We start from the raw sequence: 20,387 nt of genomic DNA, 5'->3' as shown, positions 1-20,387 counted from the left end.
CAAGTGGGAAGGTTATGGCCAGGAGGATAATTCTTGGGTCTCTGCTTCCTATATTCATGCAGAGAGATTGGTTAGTGCTTTTCACTGGGTCCATCCTGATCGGCCTGGTGGTGTGGATGAGGGTTCGGTGACCCCTCCTCAAGGGGGGTACTGTTGTGAGCTCTCTTGATCCGACTTTTGAGGCAAGGCTCCCTCTGTTGGATACTGCTGGTAGTGGTGCTGGTCAACATGATGTTAACCCAACAGCTGCAGAAGATAATTGGAGGAGTGGTGGTAGTGACTGGGACTACATAAGCGAGCAGACTTCTCTCAGTGACTGCCAGTGATACTCCTTTCTTTGCTTACTGAGGATTTCTGTCTGCTGCCTGATCCTGCTATTTTTCAGCTAAGTGTCATTTGCTAAACCCTTTACATCTGTTTTTGCCTTGCTGTCAGGGGTCAGCTTGCTCCCCCTGGGGCTGCTGGCTCCTGCCCTGTATTTTTGTATCTGGTGTTTGTTTGCTCAGTCCCCTGCTGTATTAGCCTGTTGCTAGCCGCCAGTTCACACCTGAGTGCTGATATAGTGGGGGCGAGGTTGTTCAAACCTCAGTATTTTTGTACATCAGTCATGTTGGAATTATTAGGGTTTTTGCATGATTGCAGACAGTGCCTTTTCTGTCCTGTTCTATTTAGTCAGTGTGGGCCCCATCATTTGCTCAGTCTATTTTCTGTCTGTGTTTGTGCTTCACTTTTCTCACTGAAAATATATGTTTGGGGGCTGTCTATTCCTTTGGGGATCTGCTCCGGGGCAGTTTAGATTTCACCTTTCTGTCTTTAGGCTTAGTTAGTCCTCCGGCTGTGAAGAGGCGTCTAGGGCAACGTAGGAACGCTCCACGGCTACTGCTAGTTGTGTTGTTAAGATCAGGGGTCTGCAATCCGCTGAGTGACCAACCTATCTGGTGTTCTGGTGGCATAGCCTATTGCGCTCTCCTCCTCAGTGACCCATTCATAACAGAATCACCGGCCTAACTGTAGATTCTAGGGTACTCAAAAGAAGGAAAGAATTGCAAAAAAAAGTGTCAGAATTTTTAATATATTTTTTCCTCTTTTTTCTCTGGGGCCGTAGGAGGATTTTTTCCTTAATGGAGACTAGCCAATTGTCCGATTGTGTTGAGCAGCTTGCTGCTGAAGTGCGGAGAATTTCTGCTTATCTCGCCCAATCATCTGTTGTAGAACCAACGATCCCTGCTCCTGATGTGTTTTCTGGGGATCGGTCTAAATTTCAGAACTTTAAGAATAACTGTAAACTATTTCTTGCTTTGAAGCCTAACTCCTCGGGGAGCTCGGTGCAGCGGGTTCAAATTGTCATTTCCCTGCTGCACGGCGATCCCCAGGACTGGGCCTTATCTCTGACACCTGGAGATCCTATTCTGGCTAATGTAGATGCGTTTTTTCAACACAGCTGTGTTGTGCATATATATGTGATTCTTCAGATGTTGTATTAGTCAATGCCTGATGAAGAGACCTGAGTAGTCTCGAAAGCTTGCAATGTGTTACCATCTTTTCAGTTAGCCATTAAAAAGTATCAACCACTGAGGACTCTCAATTCTGAATATTTTTCTATCTACTCGCTAACACGGTACAAAGATATACATCTTTCTATAAGATTTTGGAAATCCTTAACCCCGTTTCTTTCCGTTTGGCTCTTCCAGGTATGTTCAAGATTCATAATGTTTTCACAAATCATTGTTGAAAAGGTTGTGGAGCCAGTAGTTCCTGTGGTGGTGCACCCTGACCCTGTATTGGTTGAGGGTAATTTGGAGTATGAGGTAGAGAAAATATTGGAGTCTCTTCTGGCTAGTAGAAGACTCAAGTACTTGGTCAAGTGGGAAGGTTATGGCCAGGAGGATAATTCTTGGGTCTCTGCTTCCTATATTCATGCAGAGAGATTGGTTAGTGCTTTTCACTTGGTCCATCCTGATCGGCCTGGTGGTGTGGATGAGGGTTCGGTGACCCCTCCTCAAGGGGGGTACTGTTGTGAGCTCTCTTGATCCGACTTTTGAGGCAAGGCTCCCTCTGTTGGATACTGCTGGTAGTGGTGCTGGTCAACATGATGTTAACCCAACAGCTGCAGAAGATAATTGGAGGAGTGGTGGTAGTGACTGGGACTACATAAGCGAGCAGACTTCTCTCAGTGACTGCCAGTGATACTCCTTTCTTTGCTTACTGAGGATTTCTGTCTGCTGCCTGATCCTGCTATTTTTCAGCTAAGTGTCATTTGCTAAACCCTTTACATCTGTTTTTGCCTTGCTGTCAGGGGTCAGCTTGCTCCCCCTGGGGCTGCTGGCTCCTGCCCTGTATTTTTGTATCTGGTGTTTGTTTGCTCAGTCCCCTGCTGTATTAGCCTGTTGCTAGCCGCCAGTTCACACCTGAGTGCTGATATAGTGGGAGCGAGGTTGTTCAAACCTCAGTATTTTTGTACATCAGTCATGTTGGAATTATTAGGGTTTCTGCGTGATTGCAGACAGTGCCTTTTCTGTTCTGTTCTATTTAGTCAGTGTGGGCCCCATCATTTGCTCAGTCTATTTTCTGTCTGTGTTTGTGCTTCACTTTTCTCACTGAAAATATATGTTTGGGGGCTGTCTATTCCTTTGGGGATCTTCTCCGGGGCAGTTTAGATTTCACCTTTCTGTCTTTAGGCTTAGTTAGTCCTCCGGCTGTGATGAGGTGTCTAGGCCAACGTAGGAATGCTCCACGGCTACTGCTAGTTGTGTTGTTAAGATCAGGGGTCTGCAATCCACTGAGCGACCAACCTCTCTGGTGTTCTGGTGGCATAGTCTATTGCGCTCTCCTCCTCGGTGACCCATTCATAACACCGCTCTAAGGGACTTCCGCCCACTTATATATAAAAACCTGAGCAATATATCTAGACAACATGCCCCCCCGAAGAAGCAACAATGCGAAACGCTTGTTGGGGTCTCTCTGCCCACACTTTAGCCAGGTTGGTTTCCAATATATATGCACTCCTTGACATAATTACTATTATGGCCAGTATATACACTGCGTTCCAAATTATTATGCAAATTGGATTTAAGTGTCATAAAGATGTAATTTTTTGTTTTTCAAATAAACTCATAGATGGTATTTTGTATCAGGGCTCTTTGGATCACTGAAATCAATCTCAAATTCCTGTGATAATTAGTTTACCAGGTGAGCCCAATTAAAGGAAAACTGCTTAAGAATGATGTTCCACATTATTAAGCAGGGCACAGGTTTCAAGGAATTTAGGAAAGAAAAAGGACCTCTCTGCTGCTGAAAAGCATCAAATAGTGCAATGCCTTGGTCAAAGATGAAAACATTAGATATTTCCCAAAAATTTAAACGTGACCATCGTACTGTTAAGAGATTTGTGGTTGATTCTGAGCACAGACATGTTTGTGCTGATAAAGGCAGAATGAGGAAGGTTTCTGCCAGGCAAGTTCATCAGATTAAGAGAGCAGCTGCTAAAAAGCCATTACAAACCAGCAAACAGATATTTAAAGCTGCTGGTGCCTCTGGAGTCCCTCGAACCTCATGGTGTAGGATCCTTCAAAGGCTTGCTGTGGTGCATAAACCTACTATTCGGCCACCCCTAAAAAGTCTTCACAAGCAGAAATTGTAGCAGTGGGTCCAGACATACATGAAGACTATTTTTCATACAGTCTTGTTTACTGATGAGTGACGAGCAACCCTGGATGGTCCAGATGGATTGTTGGTGGATGGCCACTATGTCCCAACAAGGCTGCGACTTCAGCAAGGAGGAGGAGGAGTCATGTTTTGGGCCGGAATCATGGGGAAACAGCTGGTAGGGCTCTTTAAGGTTCCTGAAGGTGTGAAAATGACCTCTGCAAAGTACTGTATATAGAGTTTCTGACTGACAGCTGTCTTCCATGGTATAAAAAGCAGAAATGTGCCTTCAGGAGCAAAATCCTCTTCATGCATGACAATGCACCATCTCATGCTGCAAAGAAAACCTCTGAGTCATTGACTGCTATAGGCATAAAAGGAGATAAACTCATGGTGTGGCCACCATCTTCCCCTGACCTCAACCCTGTAGAGAACCTTTGGAGTATCATCAAGCAAAAGATCTAGGAGGGAGGCAGTTCACATCAAAACAGCAACTCTGGGAGGCTATTCCGACTTCATGCAAAGAAATCCAAGCAGAAACTCTCCAAAAACTCCCAAGTTCAATGGATGCAAGAATTGTGAAGGTGATGTCACAGAAGGGTTCCAATGATAGCATGTAACTTGGCCTGTTAGGATGTTTTGGAGTTAAATAGCTTTTTGGTTCAGTGAATGTGACCTCCTAATGCTGCAAATTCCACAAATGAACATTTTCAGTTCTTTAACCCCTTACCTACAATGTACGTAATATTCCGTCCATGTGACCCTGGACCTAATTACCATGGACGGAATATTACGTCCCAGCTGATCGTGGCCGGGTGTCAGCTGATTATCACAGCTGACACCCGGCACAATGTGTCAGGGGTGGTCACGGACCGCCCCCGACACGTTAACCCCTTGCACACCACGATCAAACACGATCGTGGTGTACCGGGGGTTAAAGGGAAGCATCGGCAGGGAGGGGGCTCCCTCCGTGCTTCCCTGAGCCCCCCACGGCAGCGCAATGTGCAGCGCTGCTGCGGGGGTCTCTTTCCCTACAGGCCCCCGGATCCAAGATGCCGACGGGGGCCTGTAGGGAGCTGACTTCCTCACTGCCTGCAAAGCGCAGGCATGAGGAAGTCTGCAGAACTGCCTGTGACAGATTGGTGATCTGTGATGTGACAGATCAGCGATCTGTCACAGGACAGTGATGTCCCACCTGGGACAAGGTAATAAAGTAAAAAAAAAAAAAAAGTGTTAAAAATAATTTTAAAAAAATCGCTAAATAAATTAGTAAAAAAAAAAAAAAATATTCCCCAATAAATCCATTTTTTCAAAATAAAAAAACAAAAACAATACAAGTACACATATTTGGTATCGCCGCGTCCGTAGCGACCCGCCCTATAAAACTGTCCCATTAGTTAACCCCTTTAGCGAACCCCTTAAAAAATAAAAATAAAAAACGAAGCAAAAAATAATAATTTATTATCATACCACCGAACAAAAAGTGCAATAACGCGCGATCAAAAAGACGCATATAAATATCCATGGTACCGCTGAAAACGTCATCTTGTCCCGCAAAAAACGAGCTGCCATACAGCATCATCCGCAAAAAAATAAAAAAGTTATAGCTCGCAGAATAAAGCGATGCAAAAATAATTTATTTTTTATATAAAATTGTTTTCATTGCAAAAAAACCAACAAAACATAAAAAACGACCTAAATGAGGTATCGCTGTAACCGTACTGAATAAAACCGCTTTATCAATTTTACCGCACGCGGAACGGTGTAAACGCACCCCCCAAAAGAAATTCATGAAACGCTGGTTTTTGTTCATTCTGCGTCCCAAAAATCGGAATAAAAAGCGATCAAAAAATGTCACGTGCCCGAAAATGGTACCAATGAAAACGTCAACTCGTCCCGCAAAAAATAAGACCTCACATGACTCGGTGGGTCAAAATACGGAAAAATTATAGCTCTCAATATGTGGTGATGCAAAAACTATTTTTACAATAAAAAGCGTCTTTTAGCGTCTGACAGCCGCAAAACATAAAAACCGACATAAATAGTAAATCAAACCCCCCGTTATCACCCCCTTAGTTAGGGAAAAATAATAAAATTAAAAAAAAGTATTTATTTCCATTTTCCCGTTAGGGTTAGGGTTAGGGCTAGGGTTAGGGTTAGGGCTAGGGTTAGGGCTAGGGATAGGGCTAGGGCTCAGATTAGGGTTAGGGGTGTGTTGGGGTTAGAGTTGGAGTTATAATTGGGGGGTTTCCACTGTTTGGGCACATCAGGTGCTCTCCAAAGGCAACATGGCGTCTGATCTCAATTCCAGCCAATTCTGCGTTGAAAAAGTCAAATGGTGCTCCTTCCCTTCCAAGCTCTGCCATGCGCCCAAACAGTGTTTTACCCCCACATATGGGGTATCAGCCTAATCAGGACAAATTACAAAACAACTTTTGGGGTCCAATTTCTCCTGTTACCCTCAGGAAAATAAAAAATTGGGGGCAAAAATATCATTTTTGCGGAAAAAAATGATTTTTTTATTTTCACGCCCAGGCGTTATAAACTTCTGTGAAGCACTTGGGGGTTCAAAGTGCTCACCACACATCTAGATAAGTTCCGTGGGGGGTCTAGTTTCCAAAATGGGGTCACTTGTGGGGAGTTTCAATAGTTTAGGTACATCAGGGGCTCTCCAAACACACATGACACCCGCAGACCAATTCATCAAAGTCTGCATTCCAAAACGTCACTACTTCCTTTCCGAGCCCCGACGTGTGCCCATACAGTAGTTTTCTCCCACATATGAGGTATCAGCGTACTCAGGACAAATTGGACAACAACTTTTGGGGTTCAATTTCTCCTGTTACCCTTGGGAAAATAAAAAAAAAAGGGGACTAAAAGGTGATGTTTGTTGAAAAAATACGATATTTTTATTTTCACGCCGGGTCGTTATAAACTTCTGTGAAGCACTGGGGGTTTCAAAGTGCTCACCACACATCTAGATAAGTTCATTAGGGGGTCTAGTTTCCAAAATGGGGTCATTTTTGGGGGGTTTCCACTGTTTAGGTACATCAGGGGCTCTCCAAAAGCAACATGACACCCGCAGACCATGTCATCAAAGTCTGCATTCCAAAACGTCACTACTTCCCTTCCGAGCCCCGACGTGTGCCCATACAGTAGTTTTCTCCCACATATGAGGTATCAGCGTACTCAGGACAAATTGGACAACAACTTTTGGCATCCAATTTCTCCTGTTACCCTTGGGAAAATAAAAAAATTGAAGACTAATTGATCATGTTTGTGGAAAAAATACGATTTTTTTATTTTCATGCCTGGGCATTATAAACTTCTGTGAAGCCCTTGGGGGTTCAAAGTGCTCACCAGACATCTAGATAAGTTCCTCAGGGGGTCTAGTTTCCAAAATGGGGTCATTTGTGGGGGGTTTCCACTGTTTAGGTACATCAGGGGCTTTCCAAACGCGACATGGTGTCCGATCTCAATTCCAGCCAAAAACGTCAAATGGTGCTGCTTCCCTTCCGAGCTCTGCCATGCGCCCAAATAGTGGTTTACCCCCACATGTGGGGTATCAGCGCACTCAGGATAAATTGCACAATATCTTTTAGGGTCCTGTTACTCTTGGAAAAATAAGAATTAAGGGTGAAAAGATCATTTTTGTGGAAAAAATATGATTTTTTAATTGTACGGCTGTATGTTATAAACTTCTGTGAAGCCCTTGGGGGTTCAAAGTTCTCACCACACATCTAGATAAGTTCCTTGGGGGGGGTCTAGATTCCAAAATGGTGTCATTTGTGGGGGGTTTCCACTGTTTTGGTACATCAGGGGTTTTCCAATCGCGACATGGTGTCCGATCTCAATTCTAGCCAAAAACGTCAAATGGCACTGCTTCCCTTCCGAGCTCTGCTACGCGCCCAAATAGTCATTTACACCCACATATGGGGTATCAGCGTACTCAGGACAAATTGCACAATAACTTTTAGGGTCCTGTTACCCTTGGAAAAATAAAAATTGGGGGTGAAAAGATCATTTTTGTGGAAAAAATATGATTTTTTAATTGTACCGCTGTACGTTATAAACTTCTGTGAAGCCCTTGTGGGTTCAAAGTTCTCACCACATATCTAGATAAGTTCCTTGGGGGGTCTAGTTTCCAAAATGGGGTCACTTGGGGGGGTTTCCACTGTTTAGGTACATCAGGGGCTCTCCAAACGCGACATGGCGTCCGATCTGAATTCCAGCCAATTTTGCATTGAAAAAGTCAAACGGCGCTCCTTCCCTACTGAGGTCTGCCATGCGCCGAAACAGTGGTTCCCCCCCACATATCAGGTATCAGCGTACTCAGGACAAATTGCACAATAACTTTTGCAGTCCAATTTCTCCTGTTACCCTTGGTAAAATAAAGAAAATTGAACCTGAAATATTTTTTTTGTGAAAAAAAGTTAAATGTTCATTTTTTTTTAATATTCAAAAAATTCCTGTGACACACCTAAAGGGTTAATAAACTTCTTGAATATGGTTTTAAGCACCTTAAGGGGTGCAGTTTTTAGAATGGTGTCACTTTTGGGTATTTTCTATCATATAGACCCCTCAAAGTGGCTTCAAATGTGATGTGGTCCCTAAAAATAAAATGGTGCTGCAAAAATGAGAAGTCGCTGGTCTATTTTTAACCCTTATAACTTCCTAACAAAAAAAAAATTTTGGTTCCAAAATTGTGCTGATGTAAAGTAAACATGTGGGAAATGTTATTTATTAAGTTTTTTGTGTGCCGTATCTCTGTAATTTAAGGGCATAAAAATTCAAAGTTGGAAAATTGCAAAATTTTCAAAATTTTTGCCAAATTTCCGTTTTTTTCACAAATAAACGCAAGTTATTTGAAAGCAATTTTACCACTAACATGAAGTACAATATGTCTTGAGAAAACAGTGTCAGAATCACCGGGATCCATGGAAGCGTTTCAGAGTTATGACCTCATAAAGGGACAGTGGTCAGAATTGTAAAAATTGGCCCGGGAGTTAACGTGCAAACCACCCTTGGTAGTGAAGGGGTTAAAACAGATCAAATGTTTAGAAATTCTACTGTGCCTAATAATTTGGAACAGTGCAATTTGAGTTTTTATTCATTTTGGAGATTATACTGCTATCATTGGGAGGTTTCTTCAATAAAATTTGATGTATACTCTAACGGGTGATGACTTTTATTAGAATGACTGTCATTTGTACTGACTATTTAGGAAAATCATAGAAAAATATCATTTGCATAATAATTTGGAACACAGTGTATGTTGTTTTGAACTGCTGAGTCACTGTATTTCATCTGTAAACTTTGCTGCCAGTTTGTATATCTCTCCATATATTTTTCTGCAGGTCCGGTTTTTTGGTCCTCCTTTATTGCACTTTATATTCGTTATTTATTCTTTTTTGAGAGATATTTGCTTACTTACATGGGTGTGTGTGTATATATATATATATATATATATATATATATATATATATATATATATATATATGTGTGTATATACTTTATGTAGGTCCTTTTTGACCATATTCACTATTCATACACATATATTTAAATATATGTATATACATATATATACTCTGTATTGCACCTTATATCTGACTGGTATTTTTACTCTTATATTGGTGTTTCATGTATGCTTTACTGATATTTGCATTATTGTCATGGTTATATATGATATATATGGATTTCACTAACTAACTAATTTATACCGACCCGGTTTCAGTGTGGCATTCAGGTGTCGCTGATTCCCTTATTTATAACTGATGTACTACATACTAATTTTACTCCTCATTTGAAAAAATAATAAAATGTACATTTTATTATATTGCTCCTTGGTCCTATTTCTTTCGGGTTTCTGTTGTAATAGTATGGATGAGTCATTGTTTATTTAGCCTTTTTTTGGGATTATTACCAATTTGACAGCAAGTAAGTCCCGATTACCCACATCATAATTTCTCTCTGCCAGTGAAAATTTTTAGAAAGAAAAGCACATGGATGGTGGTTAGTCAGAGTTTTGGGCCCCTGTGATAAGACTGCCGCCTCCCCGATCTCCGAAGTATTCACCTCTACAATGAACGGTTCTTGAAGATCAGGCTGGATCAGAATGGGTGCTGACAAAAAACACTTGTTTTTCAAAAGCCCTGATAGCACCCACCATACGTGTGTTAGGAGCGGTGAAACGCACTAAATCAAATTATAATAAAGTGCGTTCACCGCTCGGGGTCCACCGTGCGGTAGATGGTATAACCGCTGCTAGAGGATAGCTGAGCAAAGTAGCGGTGGTGTGCACAGGGTTAAAGGCGTCACCCAAGTGCACTGTGCAGGATCTGTACACACACAGAGCTGCAAGCTAAAGCACACACAGTGGTTACACTTTAAGCAGGCTCTGTTTCACACACAGAGCTGCAGCATAAACATATGCAATAGTAACGCTGGAGCAGGCTCTGTTTCACACACAGAGCTGCAAGGGTAAACGTATGCAAAAACAACGCTGGAGCAAGCTCTGTTTCACACACAGAGCTGCAGCAAAAACATAAATATAACACGCTGAGTCTGTTAGCCACTCACAGAGGCTCAGTGAGACAGACGCGGTAATCGGTAACAGGAGTGGCCTATGCTGGCAGGACACACTCCGTCTAGACCTACTGGGAGTCTGTAACAGAGACGTTGCAACTGCGAACACTCTCTGAACTGCGCAAGCAGTTCATCGAGGATTGTGCTGTGGGGAGACACCGCTGTACGAGAAGCGCGATGCAAGAAGCTTAGCTGCTGGTAAAGCTGAAGCTTGAGCGCGCTGGCGCTAATACTGGCTGAACACAAACACTCACACAAACGTAATAACCAAGGAAGGGGGTATTTAATGAGTCATTCACCAGTCTAAGCATCCATCAGCAAACACACAGCAGCAAGTATGAAAATACTAGCGCATGGTGGAACGGTCATGCGCACTTTTTATAGCGTACGGGACCTGCCGGAAATCTCAAGAGTCTTGAGCTGAACCAGTGAAATCAGGAGCAGGACCTGAGCACCTGACTCCTGAACTCCAATGGGAGCTCGTCCCATAGGCATGCTCAGAAGCTGGGAAAAAGGACAGCCTCTGGAGACAAATGTGAGGATCTGGATTGCTGCATAGGCATGGTAGAAACCAGATTCCTAACATTACCACCCCTCCTAGGGCCCCCTCCTCCCAGAAACCTCCGGTCCACCATCCTGTGCCCAACAGTGGCATAGGGCTCAAACTCGTCCAAAGGCGAGCTTAGTGTCCTGGTAGGTGTTACCGTGAATCGGGACACTTGGATGGCATTAGTGGAATCAAGGTCACCGGGTTTCAGAAGGGAAACCTGAGAAATAACGGGAGCGGGCGCTGTAGGAGAGCGCCGCTATGAATCGGCGACCGTCACCAGTCTCCGCCTAGGAAGGGTGTCCTGAGCACAAGAGGTACAGGCCTGGATAAATTTTTTGATGTCCCGAGCCCTATGGGGCCACCAATACGCTCAGGCCAAGAGCTTCGAGTCTTGCATGTAGCCTCGATGGTGAGACGTATTGGACGCGTGCGCCCAGGCGAGTACCTGAGCCCTAAGATGAGGAGGGACAAAGGTCTCGACAACCGGTTCAGACTCCGACCATTGCGGGGGGCTGGCTTCCGGAGAAACCGCACATACGTGGTGACAACCGCAAACGGATTCCTGGTCTGAGTCTGCATTAAAATTAGTACGAGACACCTCCATGGGCTCAGGGGGTAGGACCTCCGGCTCAAACAGCTCAAGAGGTTCAAAAAATTTTGGAGCCGAAACAGCTCTTCGCTTGGAGTGAGCCCGCTCCATACTGCGCTCCGAAAAACGGAGGTCGATACGTGAGGACACGGAAATCAACTCCTCCAAGCTGGTGGGGATCTCTTTAGTGGAGAGAGCATCCTTCACGAGTTCTGCTAGACCTCACCAAAAAACGGGGATAAGGGCCTTGTCGGACCATTCCAACTCGGATGCCAGTGTCCGAAAACGAACGGCATACTGGCTAACTGAGAGAGACCCCTGAGTAAGGGCGAGTAGTTGCAGAGACGTGTCGTGCGTGACCCGCGGACCGAGAAATACTTGCTTGATGGCAGTTAGCAAGTTGGCATCGGTCCGAATCTCGGGGTCACCACGCTCCCATAATAGCGTAGCCCATTCCAGCGCCTTGCCCGACAGTAGGGATATAATAAAGGCCACCTTGGCCCGCTCTGTAGGGAATTGCGCAGCCAGCAGCTCCAGGTGGATCGAGCACTGGCTGATAAAACCCCTACAGGAGGCGCCATCCCCAGAATATTTTTCGGGTAACGGGAGGCTGGTAACTGTCGGCGCAAGGGCGGACATGGACATACACCCTACCGCGTCTGTAGGTGCTTGAACAGCAGCATCCGTGGCCTGCGAAGCTGCAAGGGCACTCTCAAGGGTAGCCAAGCAAGCCTCGAGCTGTCGCACGCATTGTAACAATTGCTGCTGATCAGCCATCTCCAGCCAGACCCTGGCGCTAGTATTATGTTAGGAGCGGAGGAACGCACTAAATAAAATTATAATAAAGTGCGTTCACTGCTCGGGGTCCACCGTGCGGTAGATGGTATATCCGCTGCTAGAGGATAGCTGAGCAAAGTAGCGGTGGTGTGCACAGGGTTAAAGGCATCACCCAAGTGCACTGTGCAGGCTCTGTACACACACAGAGCTGCAAGCTAAAGCACACGTAGTGGTTACACTTGAAGCAGGCTCTGTTTCACACACAGAGCTGCAGCATAAACATGCAGTAGTAGCGCTGGAGCAGGCTCTGTTTCACACACAGAGCTGCAAGGGTAAACGTATGCAAAAACAATGCTGGAGCAAGCTCTGTTTCACACACAGAGCTGCAGCAAAAACATAAATACAACACGCTGAGTCTGTTAGCCACTCACAGAGGCTCAGCGAGACAGATGCGGTAATCGGTCACAGGAGTGGCCTATGCTGGCAGGACACACTCCGTCTAGACCTACCGGGAGTTTGTAACAGAGAAGTTGCAACTGCGAACACTATCTGAACTGCGCAAGCAGTGCGGCGAGGATTGTGCTGCGGGGAGACACCGCTGTACGAGAAGCGCGATGCAAGACGCTTAGCTGCTGGTAAAGCTGAAGCTTGAGCGCGCTGGCGCTAATACTGGCTGAACACACTCACACAAACGTAATAACCAAGGAAGGGGGGTATTTAATGAGTCATTCACAAGTCCAATCACCCATCAGCAAACACACAGCAGCAAGTATGAAAATACTAGCGCATGGCGGAACGGTCATGCGCACTTTTTATAGCATACGGGACCTGCCGGAAATCTCCAGAGCCTTGAGCTGAACCAATGAAATCAGGAGCAGGACCTGAGCACCTGACTCCTGAACTCCAATGGGAGCTCGTCCCATGGGCATGCTCAGAAGCTGGGAAAAAGGACTTCGCCTCTGGAGACAAATGTGGGGATCTGAATTGCTGCATAGGCATGGTAGAGACCAGATTTCTAACAACGTGTAAGGTTAGTAAGTGGTTTAGTAACCTGTGAAAACCCATTGATAAATTTTCTGTAATAGTTGGCGAATCCCAAAAAACGCTGTAAAGCCTTAAGATCACGAGGTTGAACCCAATCAATTATGGCCTGCACCTTCCCAGGGTCCATCTTAAACCCTTCTGCTGACAAGATAAACCCCAAGAAAGATTTCTGGCACAGAAAAAACACATTTCTATAATTTAGCAAACAGAGAGTTCTCCCTTAACCTATTGTAAGGTAGCGCTTGTTATTCGGTTTGGAGATACTCACTAGGCAGCCGATAAATCAGGTCTGGCACGGGTTTCTCAACATAACTCAGTCCATTTTGTTTATTATGCAGCATAAGCCATCAACAGCAATTTTCATATCAGAACAGCATAACGTTCATGACAGAGCTCTGCTTCGTTAACGCTGTGGTCACACAGGCTGTGTTATGTCCAGTACGCAGGCTCTTGCCTAAACACAGTTAGCTCACCCTCTCCGGGTTTCCTTCTTAGCTGCTTCACACTGCAGACGTCCAATCCCTCCAGGGAACTGTCAGACACACATCGCCAATACTCACAGCATCTCAACATGCACTCAGGAAGGCAGCCACATCTTCCAGCCGTCTGCCTGGCGAGACCTTCCATACGGACCAACCGGGTCCATGCATTCACTCACGTGACCTACCCTGGCCACCCTATATGGTCCATAGCCACGTCCACCGGATCACATGGCTATGACCTCATCGCAGGTCCTACAACCATTCACACACATACACTTTACCATGGCTTTCTAGACACACGTCCCTGGGTGGGTTTGTAGGTGATTGATCCCACCAGTCTCACCAATCACCTGAAGGCTTCTCCCTAAAACATTGGAACAGAACATCAGCAGTAGCTCTGCTGATCAGCACATAATCAAGCCTTCATCCCAAGGCCACCCACTTTGGGATACATAACGGTCCTTTAGCACCCTACTCCTGTTACCACACTGGATATGCCTGTGCACCCGTCCTGGGACACCCACACAGCGCCCCCTAGTGGACACAGTGGTCACTACACCACATACCTCCCCCCTCTGTTCAAGCTCGTGGGGTTGAACACACGACATCACCTCGGGATCTCAAGACCGTGCACCCATGTCACCTTGTCCCACAGGTCGAGAGAATCGTGTCAGTCTGTTTTGTCTGTCATACGGCCTCATCTCTACGTTAGGCCTCCCCCGCCCCCAGCGGTCAGAATATCGGCCTTGGGCTTTGGCCCTCCAGTCACAGTCTGGCTGCGTCATCAGACACTTCTACAGTGCGCTCCGTCAACTCCTTTTCTGCCTATGTATCTTGTAACAAATGGTACATCACCACGTCTAAGTTTGCTTTTCAGTGCATTAACCTCACGGTTCATTGCATCTGTTGTCTCTGTAGCATCCTCCAGTTCACGCTGTAATATACAGTGCAATTCATTGGCACACTAAACCTCTTTCTCTGCTTCTTCCACTTGGCGCTTCAGCTGTTTCAGACGAACATTACTTTTCCCCGCCTGGTGTTTGTACTGCTCAGAATTATGCCTTTCATCATCCATTTGCATTAGTACCTCCTTCAGTTTTTTCTCTGTACAATGTACTTGTTTGCTTGCAGATTTTCGCTCTTTACTTTCAGCATCAAGCTGTTCCTCCAGTTGAGCAACCTTTGCTTCCAAAGAGGTGATTGAAGCCTTGAATTTAACAGAGCCTTCTAATTCTTGTAACTTTGTTTTTAACTCCTTATTCTGGCGATCTAATTGCTGACGGGCATTCTCGTTCTTCTGAGCATTACTACGTTCTGCATTCAGATCAGCATTCATCTGGTCAACCTGAAGTGTAGCCTTTCTCAGCCTGTCATTGGCTAATTCAACGTTGCCTTGTTCTTCGTCCAATTCTTCTTCAAGCTGTACAATGCAAGACTCTAAACGCCTCTTTTCTTCCAAAGCCAGAGCACCTTTACCACTGTTGTTGGCAATTACATCAGCCAGTTCATCTCTTTCCTGCTGTGCTTGTCTTTTAGCATGCCCTGCAGCAGCAAGCTCGCCCTGCAGCAGCAAGCTCCTCCTGCATACGAATCATCTCTGCTTCCATACTTTTCAGTTTCTTCTTGTCTCTTCTACAACTGACCTGTCCATTTTAGCAGGCATCACCCTCTCACTGTCTGCTAGCCCAACAGTAGAAACATCTCCATCCCCTTGCTATAGAGGAACTCCCCTCTCCCACAAGCCAGAGAACAGTCTAGAATCCCGGTCTATAATCATTGGACAGGACAGATTCAGGACTATCGTGACATCCTGTCCCTCAATGTCCCAGCCTGTCTCAAAGACTACCCAGGTCACTGGACAATTCTTAGTGCCTCCGTGGTTGCAAGTGACCCCAACCTTTCTGCCGGGTATCTCAGGAGCAACCCTCAGTAGAGTCACCGGGCTCTTCGGGTCGACCATACCAACTATCCCTTCATTATTTACCTGGAGGCCACACCCCCATAGCATCGTGCCGGCTGGGTAGTTCACCAGGCAAATTGGACAGACATAGGACCTTTGCTCCTGGCAACAGCTCATCTGTACCACCCCTTTTACATCGGATGCTCCGTCCCCATTCCCTGGGACTCCACCCCCTTTTGGGTGACTATCCCCTTTTGGGACTCCACCCCTTTTTGGGTTACCACCCCCATTTGGGTCACTGCCCCCTTTTGGGATTTCCCCATGTCCTTTCTACAGGTCTCAGACCACAGTTCACACAAAACAGTTTGTCTCTTGGGCCCGTACTGGCCCTTTAAGTACGATACCACACAAGTTCTTGCTGGCACCACCACAGCTCCTGCTGTCATCAATCACCGACACCTTCGGCTGCCGCTCACACACAGCTGCTGGTGTCACCTTTGTAACCCCACCGAGTTACAGCAAGCCGCTTGTCACCTTCGTAACACCGCCGAGTTGCAGCAAGCCGCTTGTCACCTTTGCAACCCCGCTGAGTTACAGCAAGCCACTTGTCACCTTCTTAACCCCACTGAGCCATCGCAAGCTGACTTAAGAGGGAAAAGAAAAAAAACACACACACAACACAAAACTCACATGTCCTGTCTGTGTGCTATTCAGGACGTCCGCCTCCTCCTGAGACCGTCCAACACACAGGGGGCACCGGGTGCTATTCAGGGAGCTGACCCTCCTCCCAGGGTTTCCTAACACACAGGCCTCATCAGGTCCAGGGGCTCAGCGGGTGCTATTCAGGACATCTGTCTCCACCTGAGACTGTCCAACACTCATGCTTCACCAGGTCCAAGGTCACAGCACATGCTCCAGGGATCTGATTCTTCTCCCAGAACCTCCCAACACTGACCCTCCAGGACCTTGCACACTGAACCCTCCAGGTACAGTCTTTCTCACTGACCCCGGTCAGTACAACACAGACACCCGTCTGCCGACATCGGCCACACAGGTTCTCGGGTACCTCTTATCCACAGAGGCACCCTATAGCAATCCACAGTCTCTTTCTCTGACCCCGGTCAGCATACCACACGGTTTTCAAGACCGTCTGCCCACCTGGCTTAGCGTTGCCAGCACCGCAACATGTGCTTTTGGAACCGTTGCCCTTAGCAACTGAGTTTTGCAGTCCTCGTCGTTGCCCCTAGCAACAAGGCTACAACACTGCCCGCATTCTCCACCAATTGTAAGGTAGCGCTTGTTATTCGGGTTGGGGATACTCACTAGGCAGCCGATAAATCAGGTCCGGAAAGGGTTTCTCAACATAACTCAGTCCATTCAGTTTATTATGCAGCATAAACCTTCAACAGCAATTTTCAAGTCAGAACAGCATAACGTTCATGACAGAGCTCCGCTCTATTAATGCTGTGGTCACACAGACTGTGTTATATCCAGTACGCAGGCTCTTGCCTAAACACAGTTAGCACATCCTCTCCGGGTTTCCTTCTTAGCTGCTTCACACTGCAGACGTCCGTTCCCTCCAGGGAACTGTCAGACACACGTCGCCATTACTCACAGTGTCTACACGTGCACTCAGGAAGGCAGCCACATCTTCCAGCCGTCTGCCTGACGAGACCTTCCATACGGACCAACCGGGTCCAAGCATTCACTCACGTGACCTACCCTGGCCACTTTATATGGTCCATAGCCATGCCCACCAGATCACATGGCTATGACCTCATCGCAGGTCCTGCAACCATTCACACACATAGACTTTACTATGGCGTTCTAGACACACACCCCTGGGTGGGTTTGTAGGTGATTGACCGTACCCGTCTCACCAATCACCTGAAGACTTCTCCCTAACACATTGGAACAGAACATCAGCAGTAGCTCTGCTGATCAGCACATAATCAAGCCTTCATCCCAAGGCCACCCACCTTGGGATACATAACGGTCCTTTAGCACCCTACTCCTGTTACCACACTGGATATACCTGTACACCCGTCCTGGGACACCCACACAGCGCCCCCTAACGGACACAGTGGTCACTACACCACACTCTGTAACACAACACGGACATGTACCTGGTGAGTGTCCAAGTCTGGTGAGAAAATTAAAATGTCATTGAGGTAAATCACAACAAATCTTCCAATGCAATCACAGAAAATATCATTCATAAAATTTTGAAACACAGTAGGTGCATTAGATAATCCAAAAGGCATGACAAGGTTTTCAGAAAGACCCTCAGGCGATAAAAACGCCGCTTTCCACTCATCACCCTTCCGGTTCATTATCAAATTGAAAGCCCCTCTAAGATCAAGTTTAGAAATCACTCTGGCCCCAGAAGCTAATTGTATATTGTAGGTCGGGGATGAGTTGAAGTGGGTAAGATTTTTTCACCGTGATCTTGTTTAGCTCTCGAAAATCAAGGCAAGGACGGAGACCCCATCTCTTTTTAACAAAGAATAATCCAGCAGCTATAGAGGAGGAGGAAGGATGGATATGACTTTTCCGTAAACTTTTGTTAACATTCTTTCATGGCGGACTTTTCAGACCTCGACAAATTGTAAAGGCGAGCTTTTGGCAACTTGGCGCTAGGAATTAGATCAATGGTACAATCATAGGGATGATAGGGAGGTAGTATCTCCGCCTCTTTTTCCGGGAACACATCTCCGAAATCCTTCAGGTACCCTGGAAGACCCTCCAGACTAGCGGAGCATATTTGTACATTTTTTAGACATTTTTTGTAACACTTGGGGCTCCATTACACAATCTCCTTCTGACACCAATCAATAACTCGATTGTAAATCTGCAGCCACGGAAACCTCAGTACCAATCCAGCAGGTAAATTATCCAACACAAAACAGGAGATGGATTCAGGGTAGAGAGCTCCCACTTGGAGAGTGGAAACCACCGTTGCAATCTCAACCATGTTACACCCGATTCCGTACCTCTGCTCTGTGCCGGCCCCACGCCGTCCTGCTGCAGCTTCTGCTTTCTCACAAGGAATAAGATCAATAGCACAATCATAGGGACAATGAGGAGGTAGTATATGCGCCTTTTTTTTCCGAGAACACATCTCCGAAGTCCTTCAGTCCCGAATCAATAAAGTTAGCAGCAGACCCACAGTCAATGAACACCTGGTTCTCAATGGAAATCATCAAATTTATCAATACTTTGTCAGAGGAAGAAAAAGGTACCTGGGAGTCTGGGTGACCTCCTCAGCCATCACCCAGACGCAGATGTTCTCCCGATAATTTGTTAGCTTGAGGACGAGTTGGGCAATTCTTAAGAAAATGTCCAGAGAGAACACAGTATAGACAAAGTCCAAGATCTTGACTCCTTCTTCTCTCCGCAACTCGAAGACTGGCAACTTTGACCTCGGGTAAATAGACCTGCTCCGGGGGAGCAGTACATGCAGCCTGCTGTTCACCATGTCTCGCACGGATTCTGCGGTGCATTCATATGGCCTGAAGAGGCCTCCATCAGAGAACAAGGGGCGTCATAGAGGACCAGAGCATCCTTGAGTGTCTTAGAAAGGCCTCTTTGGAACTGGTACCTGAGAGCAGCATCGTTCCATAGAACTTCTGTGGACCACTGCCGGAACTCAGTGCAGTAGTCTTCAACTGTGTGACCCCCCTGTCACAGGTTCATGATCTTAGCCTCCGCGACCTGGATTCTGTCGGGTTCGTCATATATCAGACCTAAACTGTTCAAAAAGGCATCAATGGAAAACTGTTCAGGGGCTTGAGGTCAAAAGAAAATGCACAGGTCTGAGGACCCCTCATAGTAGGGACATGATTATTCCCACCCAATAGTAACTCCTCCTCTGAATACCCTAAACTGGTTTTCTCTTCCAAAAATTTATCAAAGAGGGATATAACAGGTTCGAGATAGACCAACCGTACATCAGAGCGCACTGACGTCACAGCCACTGCCGGCAGTGGGGGGCTATGGGAGCTCTTCAACAAGTTATTTATCTGACCCTGCAACTGATTTTGCGAAGACTCCAGACTTTCGCAATCTTTCGCCAGATCCTGAGTCATCTGCATCAAATTCGCCATCTGGTCACAAAGCGTGTGAATAGGATCCATACTGGCGAAAAAGAAAAACATAGCGGCCAGACGTACTGTGTTTCGCTAGTCACTTCTCACGGCCATGCCATGAGTCGGAATGGTCAAGGAGTCCATTGTCAGAAGCAAGGAGGGTACGTCGTAAACAGAAGGAAGACACAAAAGCGTAGTCAGGTAACGTTCCGAGGTCAGAGTACCAGGAGGTTGATTCAGAACTGAAGGAGTTAAACAGGTGGATGGTCAGAAAGAAGTCCAAAGTCAGGCAACAGATCAAGCAAACAGAACACAAGGCACAGGAGAGCACAAAGTATAAACCTCACAAGATGAATGTACGTCTGCTAGTAAGCTAATACCTGGGGCCATAGAATAAGGGTATACTGTATGCAGAGTATTTTACCTTGCATAAATCGGAGTGGCATCCTTACACCTCCGAATTACTCAAGGTAAAATACCCTTATTCTATGGCCGCATTGGCATTCTCCCCTCACGGTAAGGTATTAGCTTACAAGCAGTGGAGACAGATTTGGTCATTAGGGATCTGCGGATGGTTACAATGATGTACAGTATCTTACTACATGCCTTTTAAAGACCAACATTATATGCATTAGCACCTTGTTGTATATACATAATTATTGAATTGAGCATTCATTTATCTTTTACCTCCTGGCGTCTCCTATTGTGAGACACTCTGCTATTTCGA

The 20,387-nt window shown here is 46.0% G+C and overlaps 1 protein-coding gene and 1 pseudogene across 2 annotated transcripts in view; both read right to left on the bottom strand.

Annotated features, from left to right (window-relative positions):
* The window catches only part of THBS2 (thrombospondin 2), a 1,059,287-nt gene that overhangs the window by 884,810 nt on the left and 154,090 nt on the right, over window positions 1-20,387 (bottom strand). The gene's annotated exons all lie outside the window — the stretch shown is intronic.
* On the bottom strand, window positions 14,009-19,050 carry LOC141054929 (myosin-9-like; annotated as a pseudogene).

Source organism: Dendrobates tinctorius, unplaced genomic scaffold (genome assembly GCF_039654945.1).
Source record: "Dendrobates tinctorius isolate UK_male_01 unplaced genomic scaffold, ASM3965494v1 ptg000181l, whole genome shotgun sequence".
Classification (NCBI taxonomy): Eukaryota; Metazoa; Chordata; class Amphibia; order Anura; family Dendrobatidae; genus Dendrobates; species Dendrobates tinctorius.
This window is presented reverse-complemented; position numbering and strand designations above follow the sequence as displayed.